A 21832-nucleotide genomic window follows, 5' to 3' on the forward strand; every position below is an offset into this window, starting at 1 on the left:
TGGCTGCTTTTTCCCTTTAATGCCAGTGCTTTGAAAGAGAACTGGCTCATTTACTTGTCTGGGAGATGTACAGTTGCATTTATACAAAATTTGAGAATTTAATACAAATAAGGTCTCAAAGTATGCATTGTGATTAAATGCAAGATACTTTCAACAAAGTTATCAGATATATGGTCCAAAAATGTTAACACTCATTATTACAAAAAAGTACAGAGCTTAGTAAAAGCATCCAGTCTTGTGTTACTGCTGTTACACAGTAGACATATTGACATGTGCTAAAATCATAATTTTAACCAGTAATGTGTACATATTGCTCATACAGTACATGTAATTAGTCAAGCTCTACTCAGACAGGATTACTGATTTACATTTTCAGTGCCTGCTGTCAAGCATTTCCCTGCTGTTTTCCCTTAGTGTCAGATACTTTTTTTTATAGAAATAATGCCAGATCATGTTTCACTTTCCCATCCTATACTTCCCATTTATTTCACATTATATACATCATGGCACATAACCCATTTTTCATGTAACACATTTGTTTTATGTTTTGTTCCACTCTATAAATCAAATTATGAAATGTAAAAAAGTAAAGCAAGCAAGGGAAAATCCACAATGAGATGTGGAGTTATATTTTAATGCAAAATGCAGGGGCGAAGAACCACCTGACACAATGGAGTACATTAAAATCATACAATTGCACTCCTAAGGGTGGATTATCCCATTTATGCCATGATCACTAGCCAAAATATTATAACAAGAGCATTCACTTCTTTTTTTAGACGTATTGCATTCAAAATGAAAGGTTACTATGCAAGAAAGGTGCCATTTCCTTGGTAACACAATCGACTAATATCTGGAAAACAACCATTTCCATCACATTAAAAAAAAAGAGTTTACAATGCAATGGAAGCATCACTTCACAATTCCAGAAAATAGCCAAACCATACATATGACCGCAAGCGTACCAATGTTTCTTCAGCCCTGTGCTCCAAGCCCTATGTGTGTGTGCGAGTGTGCATGTTTGTATGATTGCATTATTGCATGCATGTATTTTTTTCTTACCATGACAACCCTACACACACACACACACATATACTGAAATTTGGGAGTATTCAAGATTTTTCTTCTTTACAGCCTCATTCACACTTGATGCCCCTTTCACAGCTTCCAAATCAAATGACCTCCACATGAAACTATAGTGTTTATGTGTCTCAGTACACTGCTCATGTTCTTCCTTACATTTAACTCATTCAGCTCTTTTCAAACATGGACAACATGCAAGCAAGTTTAATGCCTGGAAACCGTTGAGGAAATATTTAATTTGTTCCGAATTTCACGTTCACTACATTTTAAAAAGTAAAATGGATGACATGGATGACAGGAGGGAGCAGTGTGCTGGTGTCTCAGTACTGGAGACAGAGGAGAAGGTAAGGTAATGATGCAGGCAATGAGTTGCAAGCAGAGCTATAGTTACATAACACAGAGCAACTGAGAGATCCAGATAAGAGCAATGCAGCAATATTTTAATAATAATTTCAAAAAAGTTTAGGTTATTGAAGGTCATGCTGACACACACACACACACACACACACACACTATATTACAATTCAATAGTTATCATAGGTTTAAAACTATAATGCACAATTGCATCTGTCCAAGCACATTTCATTACCTGATAAAAATATTTCTTGTGTTTTACTGTTAAAATTCCAATGTCATTAAAATTCCAAGTTCATTAAAATTCCTCTTTGGTTCATTCTTTGCCATTTTTGTTGCCGTTCTAAAGGAAACATCAGCAGAGAAACACACAAGCTGCTTGACCGTCTATTTAATGGAGTAAAGCCATAATTATCTGTGGTTCTGAGAAATCAATTTTCACTATGACTAATTGTAACGACTAACAGTTACGAAGGACATGTTTTCAATGTCTACAGTATTTGGGTCAATTACATAATTTTGCACTGTCATTCTACTGCCTGTATGAACATAAACGTTTTTTGTCAGTTAAACTATTTATTGCCTGTTAACCAAGTCTGTGTTTTCTTTTTACTATACAGACTGAATGGCATTTGCCCAATTGGGCAACTACTTTTCAAAAAAAGCATTAGGCTCAGTTGTAATGCCTGCAGGTTCTCAAAAAAAAACAAAAAAACAGCTCTGCATCTGTAACACTTCCCTATGACGGCATACAAATACTGAAGTCTCTTTGAAATGCGGCAGTCCATGTGCTTATTTTATATTGATCAGATATGGGCTGATCACTGATCAGAAAGAAAGCTATTATCAAGACACATGAAACAAGCAAAGACCCATCAATCACAGCACCGCTGTTTTCTGGCAAAGACTGTTTATGTCAATTAACAATCTGTGGACTTTATGAAGACCATAAATTATGTCATCCATCCTGCTGACTGCTTATTGCCCTGTCATGCCAGAGGAAAAACAAACACAGAGCAGATTCATTCAGAATAATCATCTCTTAATCTATTGCACTGCATTTCAACAAAAAAATAAAATAAAAATTGGTACACTTTGGTGGATGGACACCTTGTAGTTACAACAACATTCCCCGTCGGTTTGAAGAACCAATCGTTTTACTTTAGTAAAGGATTAAGGTATCATTAAAACATTTCCTTTAGGCAGAGCTGTTCTCCTGTGAGAAATAAGCTCTGATTTATTGTCATTTCTTTCACAATTTCATCTTTGAACCATGATTTTAGAAGTTTAAGCAGACAAGTTAAGGAGTTCAACGTATTACTCATTATGCAATACACTGAAGGATTATTTCAGGTGTAATATACCTGTTGGACTGACATTTCTCAGACTAACTGGCTTTATATTTTTCAAAATTAAACAATGTTTTGTGTGTGCCCTTCCCTTCCTTCAAAAATACTTAGGACTGCAGATGCTCTACACTGGGAAAAGAAAGAGCAGGAGGGTAATGTGATTGTTCACTCACTGGACACAGAGCCTAAGGCTTAACTGGCTTTAAAGCAGGACATCGCATTTAATTAAGTTTAACTCAGGTTGTTGGCTTCAGCAAATAAATGGGCTACATGATGGGCAATGCTTATTATTATTATTATTATGATTATTATTATGATTATTATTATTTTTTTTATTTTTTTAAATTATAATTATTACTTTAAATTACAACCTATAAACACTAGAAAACTGTAGGGTGACAATTTATGTCTGGTCCACAGATGTCAACCATACTTAAAAACACATTTTAAACAATACAATAAAAACAAAGAATTTTACAGCATATTTAGACCAGGAAGTTAAAGCGGGGATTGAGATGAGCACAGACCCATACTGAATATAATAAAAACAACAATGCAATTACTTGCCCTCAGGTAAATGACAGCTAGAGCACAACAAAATTATGACTGACATTAAAGAAAACTAACAGTTAATTATTGAATTTTTATGCTTGCCAAATCTTATATATCAATCAAAAGGTCAATCCATATTCCAGCCAATCTATATTGGCTGATGTGCCATATCTATGAGGCAGAATAATTAGAATCTAGAACATAGATTCAAAGGAACTAGCACAACATAATGTTATTGGTATTTTCAATTAATAACAAGGGGGTTTCCACTGCCTCATTGATTTACCTGATGGTATAAAAGATACATAAATATAAAATATAGCATTTTCAAAATATGAAAAACAGCAGATAAATAGTTTAAAACATGATGCTGAAATACAAACTATTTAGAACTATTTAGGAAAAATAAAGTTACAAATTTTTATGATCAATTTAATCATTTTGTTATGCATTTCACTAATTATAGACTACTGTCCCCACTACTGTGTGCATTTGGACTATTTATAGCCAGACATGATTTAACCAGGCAAAGATCGGCAGGCAAATACATGCTGTCTTGACAGGCAAGTCACTGGAGATGAGTCAGACCTCCTCTACAAGTTTAAGCCTTTGTTAATGTTTCACCTCCATGATTATTTGACTGAATCGCAAATATCCATTTTTAGTGACCCCGCGCATAGACAGTTCAGCTCAGTGGAAGCAGCTACGCCATCATCTTCTGAAGGTCAGGATACCAGCGATCACCAATGTTCACCATAAATGAGAAGGAGAGGCTGTCTGTAACAGCTCTGCTGAGCCGTCAGGTGCGAAGCAGTGCACTGCAAATGTGCAGGGAGATTCGCTAATGGCTGCGGCCACCTGATTAAATCCTGTTTCTTCCCTCATTGTGGACGGAGAGGGCACATATGAGCAGCAGCAGGATTGAGATGAGAACGTGACATGAAGATGCTGATGCTTTACGCTCAAAATATAACGATACTCTGGGAGGAAGTGGAGTATATATGCCCGAAGACCATAGTGTTGTCTGGGTTTCTACAGAATCCTGCGGCTTTATCCTGACGCGACGCATGCGAGCCAGAAGCAACCAGCTGCAAAGCATGTTATGTACCATAAATACAACCTGGCACAAAGCATGCAAAGCAAGTGCATATTCTACACAAACACTACCTCCAATTATTAATAAACGCTTTTGATGACTCGCTTTTTACTACCTATGCCAGGGGTTTCTAAACTGGGGTCACAATGGTGGACATTTTAGCGCTGCAGCTTAACATTGCGCGTTGAGGGTTGGATAAATTACATGTTTAAGTGCCCCTGATTTATAGTGTCCAGAACACAAAACCACTATTTTACAAGGCCTCTTCAAACTGATATTACTTTTCACAGAAAGTGAAAAGAACAGCATAGCAGTCTATTTGGGTCAACATCAAGTAAAACAGCTGTAAACTGACATTGTAGGGATGTTTACGAGTGTTTGGATATTTATTTATACAAGTGGTGTCCTGGTTATACGCAAGGATATTCCATGTACCCACTTTCTTTCCCTTACATATTGTACATGTACACATCTTATTGATGAATGATCATCAGTTAAATGGCACTTTATGATTTTTTTTTTGTCCTTGTACGAAGTAAAGTAGGTCTTAGTAAAATGCTACAAAGTTATTTCAACGCAAAGCTCTAGGAAAAAAGCAGGTATGCAACTCGTCAAACCACATTTGTTTTATGCAAATGATGAGAGCACAACCCAACAACAGTGTAGGGCACCAGCTGCCACTGGTACATGCTTAAGATACACAGTTCCTAGAAACTGTCAACGTCCCACATTGATCATATCAAAATGATGCAAAGTTGTGCTTTCACCAGTACTTCACAGACACTAAACAGGCATTGTTCTATAGCAGTGCTATCCACGTGGTCTTACACTTGTTCATGTAGAAGATAAGAAACTATGTTCAGGGCCATCTTGTGCGGCATAGTGAAGCTGGATCTAAATTGTGTGTTTACCTGAAGTCAGATAGTCATTGTCTGGAAGGAGTGATATACTGTGATTATTCTGATATTTCTTATATACCGTGAGTTTCATAATGTTTCGGACAAAAAACTTTTCGTGATCCGGCTCTGTACTCCAAAATTTTAGATTTGTCATCAATTCACATGTGGTCATAGATTCTCAGCTTTTATAAAAGGGCATTTTTAAACATTTTGGTTTCACTAAGTAGAAATGATAGTCCTTTTTATGCATACCCTTCCCCCCTCCCCCCATTTCAGGGCACCATAATATTTGAGAAAAATGGCTTCACAGGTATTTATGATTAGTAAGGTGTGTCTTAAGCTGTTCAATACGATCTTTTGTCTACTGCTATTCCCTTACGCATGAAGCAGGAGCCCAGAGGGACACATTTTAACTTATGTGTAAAATTAAGTGTAATCTCCTGTATGCAAATGATCACATCATCATACAAATGTAATTGCTGATTCATTTGCATATTCATTAACATTTAGAATCGCTGAAGATTAGCATGAGTAATTTGATAAACCAGAAAGCAGTATTTTTTTTCCATTTAAATGTGAGAGCATATGCACAGATCTTTTTATTGTTCATTTACAGTGTGCCACATCACATTTATTAAACCTATGTAAGTATATTGCATTATTGGTTAGGTAACTCCATTCAAACTCAGTTAGTTATTAAAGACTGCATCCATTTAATGGGGATTAATCATAAATCAATACGGATAATCTGATTTCCTACTTTTCAATTCCTGCTCAACTGTGGCATGTGTCTGCAACGTGTTCCTTTCATTTATGTAGCACTACAGCACAAAACTGTGGATTTCTGATCAATAAAGTGAGCTGCCTGCATGAGGTTATGGCTAACAAATAGCAAGCAGTGTCTCTGTGGCATGAGTTTAATCAAATGGAAGCTCAATTGAGCATAGCAGATTGTTCTCTGACTGAATCCTGAGACTCCCCAGGTAGAAGAAACCTATTTTTTCTTATGTTGAAAGTGCATTTAAAATCAACCAAATTACATACATGCCAGTCAAATGTGTGTTTATTTTTTCAGGTTCTGGAAGTTGGATGAGTTTTATAAATATTTAACATTTGGATCCCTTTAATATCCCTTTTAAAGTAAATGCATCTGACCATCAAAAGTTCAAAATGTCCAATTTGTTAAATGTACATTCACTCAGAAGGAAGCATCTTTTGAAAATCAAGGTTCAGTCTATGTCCATAACCATATAGAAAGGCACTATGAGACTACAGCCAAGATACAAATGTTACAAGAAACACGTAGTACCCACCTACATGGTAAAGACAAGATGGATATTTATGTTTTCTATAGACAGAATGAAATAAATATAATAGTGTCGCTGATGACGGTTTGCATATAAATAGCACCTTTTGGGTTTCAAATGTTTTCATAGCCTGAATCATCTCATCCACCACAAATGTGGGTGATAAGTGGCAACAATTTCTGTTGCAAAACACCAACCACACATCAGCTGAGGTGAAGAGAGAATGACTGATATAAACCACAGGACTATTACACAACTAAACTAAGAGAGCCTGCTTTATAATTTTTTTGCCAGGAGACAAATCCTACTGCAGGAATCCATCCTACATTCCATCTTTAATAACCACAGTGATTCAGCAGGTTCATGCAACAACTCATCTGAAAAGCTGTCTCTTATATTTAATCAAATGCAATTTAAGGGCAAATGCAATTCAATAAAAGGAGACTCACATTTGCCTCACAGCTGCCTTGTACTGAAAATTCAGGAAACGGTGCTTTGGGAGTCTAAAGCAAGACAGTACGCTTCAAGTGACTTCAAAGTAACTTGCATAGTGGTGTTATGTCCAAAGGCTGTCAATAAGAACAGATTCATTTATAGCATTTACTCAGAATTATAAACAGACATTGGTTGTTGTGCGTGCCACAGGTTACAATTAAAAATAAAATAAAAATGAGATAATATGCACATGTACAGCCTTCTGTGGCATAATGTCACTGACCAAGCAGCTTTGGAGCTTCTAGAAGAGTATTTCAAGTTTATTTCAAGGGCAGGTCATCAGAAACTTCTGAAATATCTCAAATATATTTTAATGCACACACAAAAAATGTCTGGGCCAGTCCAAATCCTACACTAAATCTGAAGAAATATGAAAAACCCAGAAACAATTAATTTAACAGAATGTGTTTTTGGGTTTCTCTTCCTACCTATTCAATGATATTGTTATTTCTGAATCAGCCTTGCTCATGGGTTCATTGTTTTTTTTTTAATTAAAATTTATTCATAAATGGGATAAGTTGTAGCATGAAATCCAAGTGAACTGAACAATGCAAACAGCGAATTCCCCATAGGGGCAATAAAGGCTTCATTCATTCATTCATTCAATCCATGGTGGATTTAATCATTTGGCAACATTCTAAAATGAACCCAAACAGTGTTCAGTGCAGGTTTCATGCAAAGTCACCAAATGATTTTGCTGGCATGAAATAGTTAATTTTGTATTCCTTTACATCTGTACATCGCACAGAAATTATGCAGCAACATAATGAGAATTCACAAAGTTCAATGACACACAAAGTGTACACGAAGCATAACGCACAAACAACTCAAGACTCAAACACACTTAAACTGTTTAAGGGCTTATGCAATTCAAGTCAAACCCTCCGGATCAGTCTGGCCCCGTGTCTTACAGGGTACTTTGCTTGGCGTACTTGAATATGCTGGTAGAAAGTATGGGCCAATGAAAATTTGTTTTCTTTGAGTGATTGACACTCATGGACAGGGCTTTGCAGAGACCTTTAGAGGGGCAAGTGCCCAAAGTAAGAAAAAGGGCACACCAACCTAGACTATGAACTATGACACCCAGTTATTGTAAGTGTCTGCATCAAGAAGAATCAAGTTCAGATTGTGCACACAGCAATGCACATGAAACGTTCTTGGAGCTGCAGGATTCTTTTACTCTACAGATGGTATACGTTTATGTGGATGTTTAATTATCAAGGCATACCCCCCTTTTTGCCCAGTGTTTGAGTAACTCAGAGGCTGCAGAGTGATTTTGTCATATTTAGCCAAGAACTTAAGCAGTTGAAGGAAGTTTTGTTCATTGACGATTGCTATAGTCCTATAGACACTCGGTGACTTCAGAAAGCATTTCCTAGCTGTGGTAAGTGCAGGGAGGTATCAATTAACCTTTGAAGCGCCTGGTGGTTTCTTTCAATATGCCCTCACTCTCTGCCTTTAATGGCCCCAATATTCATCCTGAGTCATGCAGTATTTTGTCATCACGTTTTTTCGTTGCTCAAGCGAGCCTGGCCCTTGTGTTTTTCAATCCCTTCTTTTCCCTTATGAAAATGTGAAAACCCCTTATTTGTATCTGCCCAGATGTCAATGCTATCACTATCCCTAAACAACCAGCAATAATAAAATAAAAATAAAAAAACAGAACATGCAATCTGTTTTTGGTGAGTAAACAAGCCCGTGTCTGTCTATACTGCAGGAGAAGCTAATGTCACATTTCCCTATTGTGGGTGCATGGGTGCATTGTCTCTCAGATCATTTTGACAGGGGCCAGCAGTTATTAGAGTTTGGATATTCCCTTGAATACAGAAGAAGACAGGGTCTGCTGGATATAGTTATTCTGCGTGTTTCCTGCGGCCAGGAATTGTACTTTACCATTTGCCTGTTTTATGTCACATTCAGCAAGGCCCTCACTTGTTCTGGCGCTCTCAAAAATCTTGTTCTATACTGTACCTCTTTCTCCTGACCATCCCCCTCCTCCTTATCTCCAGGTCTACTGGCTCCTGCTGTTTGAGGTTTGACCTTGCTAACATTAGCTGTATACTGGTCAGGGTCATTGTCATTCTTATTTTCACAGCTGAAAACGGAGGGGGCGGTTCATAGAAAAAATAACAAATTTCACTCTATCGTTACTATTCTTTTGGAGAACACTGTATGGAATAAATAAATCATTTTTGTACTTAAAAATTTTAATGTTGTATGCTACTTTCTCCATTGTCTTTTGATGGTAAGTATGTGCTTTTATCATGTGCTTTCTGGCCTGATGCCCTCATGTCCAATCTAAATTTGGCACTGATTCTCATGTCAAAACATGTCCTGAACAAGTTCAATAAATAATATTTTTTATTTCTTTATTTTTTACACTTTTCAATTATGAAACAATTCTGTGTTTTACTGGATAATTTTTGGATGGATGGCAAGCCTATCTGCGTCAGCAAGCATGCACAAAATTCCCTTAACATTGACTGACATGAAAAAAACACATCAACATACCAAATCATTAAACATGAGTGTGCTTTTAAGTAAGTTTTAAACACTTGCTTAAATGGCCATGAATGGTCATTTAGCTTGCCTGTATGCTTGATCATTTGGATCGCTGCAAGTAATGTTGTTGGTGCAGCCACACAAACCAAGCCCCTGCCTGGTTGAAACTTGCTATAGTAGTCAGAGGTTTTAGGGCCTACCTTGTTGTCATGTAGCTGTCTGAATAGGGTTGGGTGCCGAAACCCGGTAGCACTATGGCACCAGTTACCATACGACTGGTAGGCTACCTGCCGGACAAAATTGCAATGCAGATTTCGGTGCCATCTTCACTAACATTACACTCACTCTGTTGACTCAGTCAATGACAGCAGGTACTGTTAGAAAGATGGCAAACATTAAACTCTGCCAAAATGGGAAAGCAAAACTCTTTTCCCCATTACATGCTAATACAATATTATTATAAATAGTTTGTGATTTGATGCTTTGAACCATGTCTGTATGGTATATAGGTTTGGAGATAATGGAGTTAATGGCCTGGCTGCTCCAAAGTCACTGACAGAGGTCTTTCTCCCCATCCAACCAGTCAACCATCCCAGAGAAATTTTGTCACGGTTTCTGTGCAGGTAGATCATTTTTCTGTGCCTGCACCGGCTCAGTGGTTAGCATTCCGATTAGCCACTCGGCTAATCGTTATTTTGGGGTGTGGGGACGACTAGTTCGAGCTTGCAGATTAGCCACTCGGCTAATCGTTATTTTTGGTTCCTGTGGGAGGATTGTTCCTGCTTGAACATTCCATGCATTCCTGCAGGGTTACCTCTGATCGGTTTCACCTGTGGGTTGCTCACATCTTCCGCTGATTACCAGCCACACCTGTGGCTGGGTATTTAAAGCGTCAGTAGGCAGTGGAACGGTGCTTGAGTGTAACGTGTTTTGCTCTAGCCAGTTCCCTGTCGTATTCCTGAGAAAGGTATAAGGAATTTAAGAACAAAGAGATTTAAAAAAGAATTCTGACGTCAGTTTGTTTGTTTTTTGGAAAGAGGTATGAGGCCGGCGGTTTTAAGGGGTTATTGTGTCACCGTTGGGGCACAAACCTTTCTACCCTTTACTAACCAGTTTTCCCCCTGGTTTTAGTTGGCCTCAGAACTTCTTCTGTTTGTTTTTGAAAAGACATTTTCTTTTTCTCAGCTTCGGTTCGAAGTTGTTTATTTTTCATTTCTCTTTTCCCTATTCCTTTATTTTCCTTATATACTCCTTCTTCCTCAGTTACCTGTTTAGGGGTTTATTATTCATTATTTGGGATACGTCCCCTAGGAGTATAGCACCCCCTTATTTTGTCTCTCACGAGACTCAGTGGTTACTGGAGTGCCCTTTGGTAACTTATAGATCCCCTGTTTGGTCGCGTCTGGTCTTCACCCTTCCCCGCCCTCACAAATTTAGGCAAGATCCTATTCAACTAACTACATTTAGTCTTATTAGGAGGGCGTGATTTGGAAATTCAGGGCCAAAATGAATAACCATTTATTTAGTCTTGTGATTGGACTATAAAGTCTATTTTATATCATTGTTTTACACATATCGCAGATCTACTCACCTAGTGAAACCATTTACAGTTGTCAGGCTGGAATAAACCCTTTAGATAACCATTTAGGAGAATGTACTGTACACAGATACTCTTCAGTCTGGCGGGCCCATATTATGAATGTAAGCAGTCTTGGCAAGGACCTCAATCAGTGTCATACCCTCTTCAAACATGAGGGACTTTTTATTTATAACCTTTGCTTTATCAGTTTGGGATACACAATTCAAAACCCCGGTATAGCTATCTTTAATTATTTTTTAATTTTTTTAAACAAGCACAACGCAACATAAATTGAGGTCATAAAGCTTCCATTGAAACTGGCAAAACATAACTATATTGTTGGGTTGAATAAAAAAAAGCTATTTCATCATTCTTATGAACAAATAATACATGTTTTCATTTTTGTGTGAACAGTTATATCAAAATGTATGATATCCAAAGACTCAACCAAAGGCGAAGTGATAACTCTGCTAGTTTCTATTCTCCTCACACTCAGTTATTCAATTATTGCCCATGGTCATGATTTTTGCAAGTATGTATTTGAAAAAGGAATAAAAAATCATCATAATCATGACTTGGACACTGTAGTAATAGAAAGAGAAAATATGTATGACTAACCTGTTTACCATGAAATCATATTACGTTTGAAATGGTGAACATTACAGAATAACTAAATAGAAGATGAAAGAATGACTAAAATAGTAAAGAAAAAAAACGGCCATCTGGAAATAACATCAGAGCACAGAAATACATGGCCAATTCACAGATTTGCATATCATCAAGCTTGATTGGTACAGACTCAAGCTATAGCAGGTTCACAGCTTTCTGTATAATGAGTGCACCAAATGAGGGATGCAGACAAAGCAAGTTAATCAGAGAGGTAGATAAAGCATTGTCACCACACTAATGGTCTATTCAAAAATGAAATATCTGTTTACAGAAAAACTTCCCATACAAAAAAGGATGGCAGACAGATAACCTGTTGGAAGGTGTTTCCATTGGTGCAGATAATTAAATTGAGATCACATTCAATTTTTAAATAAATGACCAATAAATAATAAGGGAATCATAATGGAATATGCATAAATTGCCCCATAATCGTATATTAGATGGCATGAATATTCGGTTTCATATCCTCATCCCCATTCCAAGTTTATCTCAATGTTTATGTATTCTACTTTTTTTGTTCATAAATACAGATATTTTGAATACTAAAGCATTCTCAAAGGCAATGTTATTTCATAAATTGAATAAATATCTTTTAAACAGTAGCTACTTCACAAATTATTTAACAAACATTAACTTGAACATGCTCTCAAGAGAGTAGTCAGTGGAAATCTCATTAGTCCCATGAAATTTCAAAAAAATGTTTCATGAAAACTTGTATCTATCGGTCTATAAATTTGGCACTCAATGTGATGCTGAGCATGTTTAATTCCCACCACAATTTGGAATGGCACACTGTCTGCAACCGCAGCTGGGCTCATGTGCAAAACCCCACTGCCGATTCAGGAAATTGTAGACATCCATATTTGGTGTCACCTGTTTCTTTTCACACCATACCAGGATCCAAATCAACCAGCAGGGTTTGCTAGATGTTAATTAACATGGGCCCCTAACCGACTGAACCCTCTAATGCCCTGGGCAATGCAACTGCAAATTGGCCCTGCCATGGTCCGGATTCGATCCAAGGCTGTGCGGCTCACCTATGAAACACAGACTTAACCAACTGAGTCATCTATCAGCCCTCACCAGAAGTATTTATTTGAACTCTGAACTAATAACATTTCATCAACTGTAGTCTTTTTATTTTGTGAGGGCATAATGCATTCTCATAATGTAGATAAAATGATTGGTGTTGTGAAGCAGAAACCGTACCAGAAAGTGACAAACTGTACCAGAAGGTGATATAGAGCTCAAACTCAAGCACCTCAAAATGTCACATTTCATTTCAGAAATGGATTTCTGCACTGTTTAGTGTGAAAATCATGCATGATAACATTGATTTTCCAGTCAATTCAATAGCCCCATAATATAAGAGTAAGCAATTAATGAAGATGAAATACACATGCCATTAATGTGCTGGGCTGAAGCTCAATCAGGTAATCATTGAGTAAAAATTCCATACATAATCCAGCATGTGAATTCTGTTCACATGCGGCACCAGGTGGCAAACAAATTGCAGTACACAAGTATTTTTCATCTCAATTCATACGCTTATGTGAGTAGTGGAATGTCTTGATCTTCTTACTCAGGCAAAAATCTATTAAATAAAATACACGTGAGTAGAAATACACTCAGTTTTGACGGAGGAATTATCCAAGCTCGGCAATCTTGTAGCTGCAAGAAAATTTCATGGTGACTTCAGGGGTGGTCTGGTAGACGGGGTCCTCTGTAATAGGATGTGACTTTTTTCAAGCCATGGAAATTGGCCACTGGGTAGAACTGCATGTAAGACAACTTAAACGATTGACAAGGTCATGCAGAACATCACCACGGTGACCTTCATTCTTTTCCCAGCAAACACTGCTCTTACTGTCCTAGATACTTAATCTGTATTTTGGCCCAAGTGCATTACACAAAAAAGAGGGATCGATTGTGACAATGTGGATATATTTTGTTTATTTCTTCAGTTTTTGTTTTTACCCCAATACATTACTGAGATTTCTACTCTGCGGTGGGTATCCCGAAAGCCTCTTAATGCTAAGAACTTCTTTAAATGCCTCTTACGGTAATTCTTAAAATAACGTGGGTTTCCCAAACACTTTTGTAACAAAGATGTCTCTTTAATTCAATCTTAAATTACGAGCCATCTCGTTCACAGCAAAGACCCCACTTGCAGTCGTCCGCTCTGGCAGCACACAAAATGTGCATGCGCTTTGAAAGCGCATGTACAATAACAGCCTACAATAGCCTAAAAAGTGTAGCAGCCGCATATTCAAACTGCATTTCAATACGCTTTTGAATGACAGTGTATTACATTAAATTGAACGTGACAATGTCACATTGATAACTTGATTATTTTTAATCCAATTAAATGCAGTTAATAAACGAATGATAATCTAATTATGTTTCATAAACAAAACAAATTGCTGCGCCTGTATACATGTTCAAATAAGGCCAAAACATTTCCACCCCTGAATTGTGAAAAATAGGCTAAATTGTCATGGCTGCACTTAAGAGAATCCTGCACCTGAACCAAAGGTGCATAAAAATCGTGAGAATAAATGCTGCAATCAGGGTCACCTTTAATCCACTAGACCACTTTGCAGATGAATTTTCAGGAACATTTCCTTAATTATTTAGTCAATTATTCATTGAATGATTTAACATCTACGTATTTATTTAAATAGATGCTCAGAATCAAAATGGTTATAGTTTGATGATAACACAATGTAGCCTATTCTCATATATTGACAACTTCATTTTTCAGTGTTGATAGGCTAAAACGAGTGAGGTACAGACTCATGACATCAGTTTATCAAATACTCGAGCTGTAGCGAGAAGGCCTTTTGCAAAGAAGCTTTGTTAAGTTCCCCATAACAGTTTGTCTAACAATTGTGTTTGGAAAACCCACGTAACGAGTTGCTTAAGAACCTTGTAAACACGCTCATTAATCCTAAAACCAAACTGAACTCCACCCCTGATATTTTACAACCCATCCTACTTAGGTCTTTCCTCCAACTAGTATCACCACTAATATAGTGAAAAATGTTCATATTTAAATATATATTTATATTCCATTGCAGAAATAGCCTACACTAAATAAGACTGTTTTTCTAGTCCATAGGGCAGCCCACTCTCAGAACATAAGTCAGTTTAGTATTTTAGGTCTAAGCAATTGCATATGTAGGCCTGGCTACAAACCGTATTCTGTATTGTATTTTTTTTTTTTTACTTTGCAATTGTCGTAAACAGCATCAGCATTTGTTGTCAACATAGGGTATGAACAGTACAGTAAGTGTTAATTCAGCAACTTGCTTTGCTCAAAAACAAATACTCTGAAAATATTCCAAATAAACAAGAGGACCTCTAAACTTGCACATGTTCTGCCATTTTACAAATACTGCCTTTTGTGTTGGGTCTCCCATTTTCAGCTGTGCAGAATTAACTTACCGGATGAACATAAAGAAGTAAATCAAAACAATTAAGTTGAATATTTAGTTGCACAGCTCTTAAATGCAATAACTGCATCAAGTCTATGACCCATTGACATCACCAAATATTTGGCATATTCTATGGAAAAGCATTTCCAGGTCTTCACTGCTATCACTTTACGTTGTTCTTTGGTTCTGGGGGGTTTCTGTCAGCAGACTCCTTTTCAGCAAATTAAATATATGCTCAATTGGATATAAAGTTAGGTGACTGACTTGGCCAGTCGAAAACTTTCCACTTTTTCCTATTGACAAATAAAACAATTTACTGGAATTTTAAGAGCAGAGTGCGAGCTTTAATACTGGGTGATCTGTGTAGGAATTACAGCCCTTTTAAGACATTACCATTTTAGGGGAGCAAAGCTAATACATTTGCATTTAACTGTATATAGACATTTCTCAAGCATACTAGCCCAGGTCTGTGCAGGTCTTTTAAAATGATTGAGAATCTAAAATTGGATGAGGATGATGAAGAGAACATACCACAGCGAAGTGCTAATGCATTAGCTAACACATATATCTACTGACATGTAGTCTTGACTGACAGGCGAAAATTACCTGAAAAGATCCAGTTAGTGAAAGCCTTTGACTTTAATGCCGAGCTTAATATTTGACATGCACTTGATAATGGTAGTCAAGTACATCAATACTTGAAAATAGCACTGATGTGCTAAAGGATTAATAGCAATGCTTGATTGTTTGAAGCATGTGAATTGAGTAGGTCAGTGAATAGTAAAGGCAATGATTGATTTTGTGCAAAATATCCATCCAAGCGTATACCTGTTGCATTTTTGCAAGACATCAAAAAGCATTGGGTGTAGTGTTTAGATTAAATGCAAGTTCTGGAATGTGAAATCATATTAACGCATAGATTCTTTGAATATGGTTTCATGTGCAAAAATATGCTTCGTATGGCTATACTTGGGGGGAAAAAGCAGCAGAAATTATGGTAAAGAGCAAGACTTTGTATTAAAAGATGACATGGTACAAATCCACAGGCTCAACGTTTCACCATGCACTTTAAGTACCCAGATTGCAGAGGAACCACTAGGAGCAAGGAAAGCACCTGCAAATCACAACAATTTTTCATACATCCACTTGACAATATGGCCCTGCTCAGGTAAAATAAAACCCTGATCTTATCAGTAAGCGCTGTGTATGCCGCTTCAGAGTTTCATTAATTTCTGCAATGCAATTCTCATTCAGTCCAACGTGTTCTAAAATGTGTAGGATGACTAATAAGCTCTGAGTCAGTGACTTTACAGTTCCTTTATAACTGTGAATACTTTAAAACATTTTATTGCTCTTCATCAATAAAATACACTTGGACAAAAGTATGCAGACACCTTTTATCAAGGGCTATTTTTCATGGTTTGGGCTAGGCCCCTTAGTTCCAGTGAATGCAAATCTTAATGATACAGCATACAATCACATTCTAAATGATTCTGTGCTTGCCCAACATTTTGAAGACCCTCTCCTGTTTCAGCATGACAAAGCCCCCGGGCACACAGCGAGGTCTATATAGAAGTGTAGTGTCCATGATACACATGTAGTGTATCATGGCCTAATATTACTAGTGAAAGTATTTCTGTGAATTTACTAATTATAATTTTTAAGTTTGCAATATAGTTGTAGTTGGTTCAAAGTCAGCTCAACTCTGTGATGTCTTTTGGCCCAGTCATATGGCACTAAGTGAGAACATGATCTAGGACCTAAACCTTACATGTGGTCCTTACAGACAATATACAGTCCTCTTGCTAGGAGCACAGTTCACTTCAACCCCTTCACGCAAATGCTAAATCTGGCCAATCCTCGCCTATTTAGGGGGTGTTCTATCTCAGGCTCCAGATGTGAGCACTACACAGACTTGGAAAATAGCTTAAATTTGTACTATTTTATATTAATAATTTAGGTATGAATAAAGTGCCACAAATGCAATTATCTTAGTCAAAATACAAAAATGAAGTTGCTCTATTTTAGTTTGTAATGAAATACTGAGAGATCCCATATATAAAACAGGGAAAACTTACATCCATGTTCTGGCTCATAAACGCCTTGCCCACAAGTGTGAAAAATCTGAGAGTGATATGCAGAACTACTAAAGCAAAAAGTAAGCAGTGTACCCTGGTGTTCCTAAGTGTTTTCAAATCTATCAAAATTGTGTATTGCTGGTCCATTGTCAGAAAAGTTTTGCCGATGTTCCAGCTCCATGTCAAATGTGCATGAAACAAACACAACTAAGCTACCAAGGCATGCCTATACTATAGTGTGAAATATCCTCATTAGAATATGCCACTAACCTATTCAAAGACACTCAATTAAAAAAAAAAAAAATGTAAACCAAAATATTTAGAGCAGTGATACATATCTATACATATCCGTACGTACATATAGGATGAGATCGTATCCATGTTCATAGGCATTCTCCTTCTCCAGAGAATCAATGCTGTTGCTCTCCTTTTCTGACTTACTCAAGAAAAAAATATCAGCTAGGTTTATCAGAAACATATGCCTTAGCCATTCTCAGAAGTCCTCAAGACTAATAATATTTTCCATAAAATGACGGAACACAACGTTTACGTCTTGCCGGATGCTTGTCTTTTACTGCTATCGCAGAGGCTGAATGCATAATGCAGCAATGATGAAGCAATACTTTTGGTTAGCCTCAGATATAAAACACTATTCCAAAAGTACAATTAGACATGTTTTGCATTGTTGGAAAGCTTACACTCTCTCCTACTGGTCAAACAAGCCAGAATGCACTAATGGTGACAACGCCATAAACAGCGTGTGTGGTTTTACACACAGCTCTCTCGATACACAGGCATCACAAATAAGTGTATATTTCACAGATTTTCCAAGACAATATATGACCACTCAACATTGGAAGTGACCATCTTTATGCATAAAACCAATCGTAAGTTTGTATATTTATTCCATATTTAGTCACAGCTATTGATAACAGAATGACCTGCTACAATTACATAAGAATTCATCTTGTTTATCTTACTATTCAATGAGCCGCATTTTCACCATTGTACTTGCATACCTTCAGGCTATTGTTGGCTTTATCTTGTTGCTATGACACAATGTAAAACTTTGGTGGTGAAAGGATATTTTTATGAACTCCCAGATCTACGCTACTGTCCAGTGTGTCACTGTCATGCTTGGGGGGTGTAGTTGCAGATGAGACTGCAGGGAGGGGTTACTTGTTAATGGATGACCTATGTGACAATGGTGGCACTTAGAAACTCCAAATTTGTCATAGTTGTCATGTATCATCTACTAATAGAACACAGATTGTGTTTCCATTCACAGTTTGGTTTTAGGAGCACTGAATGTGTGCCTCAGGAGGCCGGCATCCTGGCCACTAGGGGGTTCCCACGAAAGGGGTTCATTGTTGGATTGCTATTTCCAAAATTCAGCATTAATAATCAAAGAAAACCATATCAAAATAAGTTCTGTCACTTCCTCCATTGAAATTGCTGAAGATACACATTAAAAATATTTCATAGAGCTGATAGCCATCACCAAAAGCAAAAATTAGAGAAGTATTATTATGACATGACAGACTGGAGCCACTCCTACTTGTTGAGTTGGTTCACACACCTGGATTGTGTCAGCCCAGACAGGAGAGGACACTGAAGCATAAGTGGCAGTCCTATTAACATGCCTATTAATAAGACTGTTAATTAATAAGCTGGTCTTCCCTTGCTGTCTTTGTACCAGTGCTAAGATGAATGATTGATGTTAGGGGACAGTAGCATCACTCTGAACGCTCATCGTGGTGAGTAAACATGTGCATTCTGCTAGAGAACATGATATTAGACACAACATCCTGAGTAAAAATGTTTTCCTATCTGGGGACCTCGGTCTTCACCAATTCAATCGTATCTCTTATTGTGTCATGCTTATTTACAAACATAGTATAACTCTGTGCAAGAAACATCAAAGAACATATTTTTCAATGCATTCTACGTCTGGTAGAAGAGCCAGAGGCACAAGCTCTGTTCCCGGATGAGGCGAGAGCCTGTGTACCTTTGAGTATTCATATCCTTTATCTGAAAAGCCTCACATAATGGATGCCAAAGATGTTGCTACTAAACTAAAGTTTTTCCTCAGGAAATAAATTCAGCATCAATTTTTTTAATACTCTGACACATTTGCCCACCTGTCTGTTTGTTTTCTTGTTTGTTTATCTATTTATTTATTTTGGGGGTGGGGTTGTTTTAGAATTTGCATATTATTTCCTGAAGATTTCAAATGAGGTATTGGTTGCTTGTCACTGGATTTCATTTATCCTTGTATGATTCCCTTGATAATAATATAGAAATTGAAATAACACAAGATGAACTTAGAGTATTTGCAATGACTATTTACTTTGATGTTCAAAAAGCATTTTACTTTATCACACATCTACTGAGGAATTGAAGTGCACAACGTGCAGTACAGAATGTTGCTGAATATCAGCATACCTTACAAGTTATTGTAATTGAATTCCTGTCTTTAATAATCTGTCCATACATATCACTTTCTCTCTGGGCTGTAACAATTAACATAATATTGTTCAAAATGTTTGAATACGTATATGATGTATTCGACCACAGGGCAATATACAGTAGAGAACAAAAATCTCAGAAATAAGGCTGGTTAATATAATCTAATGATTCATTTTCCCAAAATTTTAGCTCTCATCGGATCATCGCATGCTTATTCTTGATCAAAACAACCTCCACTTGCAAAGCGGCCCAATTCATTTTTTATGATTAAAAAATTTTTTTTTTTATTGTTTTGCATATATGTCACAATGAATAGTTTCAGATCTTTAGACAAAACTTTATATGACAAAGGGAACCTGAGAAAACAGGTTTTTTTTGTGTGTGTTTTTGACCATTGTCTTGCTGCATAACCAAACTATGCTTCAGCTTCAGCTCACGGACAGATGACTAACCACTTAGCAGTGGTTTCTGCCATGCTACTCTCCCAGGAATCACATTTTTGCCCAGTCTCTTTCTTATTGAGGAGTCATGAACACTGACCTTAGTTGAGGCTAGAGTGGCCTACAGTTTGGATCTTTTGTGACTTCCCGGATGAGTTGTCGCTGCACCCTTGGATACTTTTTGGCAGGGCCAGCCACTCTAGGGAAGATTCAGCACTGTCCCAAATGTTCTCCATTAGAGATAATGGCTCTGTGTGGTTTGGTGGAGTCCCAGAGATATGGAAATGGCTATATAACCCTTTTCCAGAAATATTTCAACAAACTTTTTTCTCATCTTTTCTGGAATTTCTTTTATCATGGCATAGTGCGCTTGTAGATACTTTGTGGTGACTACTTCACCCTGATGGTATGGTTCAATATGAATGAGGTCTAGATTCATTAGGACTGACTGCAGTCAAGCCAGGCTATGTAAAATCAGCTGAATCTAATTATCAATTAAATTTGGTTAATTGGTTGGTTGAGCAAATACGTTTCACTATTTCACATCTCATCAATGTTTAGCCAAACTGAATGCAGCTATTGATTTGAGAGCTAGCTTATTAAAAAAGGTTGACACCTAGCCTACTGAAACACAGCTTCATGTTAGTAAGAACACAAATAAAATTTGCACACAGAGGCATGGTGCAATTTAACATGATTAGCTAGTACAAAGTATGTGCTATATCAACAAGAATGCAAAACAATATGTAAACATGGAAAGCTTCCTAATTGATCAATACATAGTTACAAGTTTTAGCTGAAGTTGTAACCATGCACTGTCTAATGGTATTTTACCCAGAGTGGCAGCAATGCCACTTATCACAGAAGTATAATCATGGACCATTCTATATTGTCAAGCCTATTTTGAAACCTTTCTAATGGACTTGCCTGTACCACAACCTCCTGACAGTTATGGGTTTATTCATTTTAATTTATTATTTAACTACATTAGCACCAAGATATGAGCAGTGTTAATGACTGACCTGTCAACTAAGCAGGGTATGATCCCAGGAGTAGCCACACAAATAATGCCTTTCTAAGCTGTGTTGTGATTAATGATGCGCAAAGGTGAGAATGAAATGGAAATTAGCCACACTTTCCAAAAAAACTTTTTTAAATAGTAATCACCCGCCTGCTCACTTCTCATTTTCAGTGGTTCCACACATGCTGTCTTTAATGACAGTCCAGTCTACCTAGTACTTTTCCTGGTCAATAGCCTTCCGTTTCTCTGTGATATTTCAATTTACCACTTGTTTTGTGCAAGAGGATTATTAAGTTGTCAACTGGATACATTATTTTGTTGCTTGTGTATTTTAAAAAGCATCAGGCCATCTCAAAATGATATGTAGCCTTTCATTTGGGAAGCTGACACAGAAAACAAAATGTTTAAATCAGATCCCAATTGCACTGCATTGATTATTGGATTAATGGATTGAATTAAAGTCAGATTTATAGTCACAGAATGAAGGTAGCTTGCTTTTTAT

At 37.1% G+C, this 21832-nt stretch overlaps 1 protein-coding gene across 1 annotated transcript in view; it reads right to left on the bottom strand.

The window, feature by feature from the left end:
• sntg1 (syntrophin, gamma 1) overlaps positions 1-21832 on the bottom strand; it is a 139034-nt gene that overhangs the window by 83021 nt on the left and 34181 nt on the right. The window lies entirely within an intron of this gene.

This window comes from Anguilla rostrata, chromosome 8 (genome assembly GCF_018555375.3).
Source record: "Anguilla rostrata isolate EN2019 chromosome 8, ASM1855537v3, whole genome shotgun sequence".
NCBI lineage: Eukaryota > Metazoa > Chordata > Actinopteri > Anguilliformes > Anguillidae > Anguilla > Anguilla rostrata.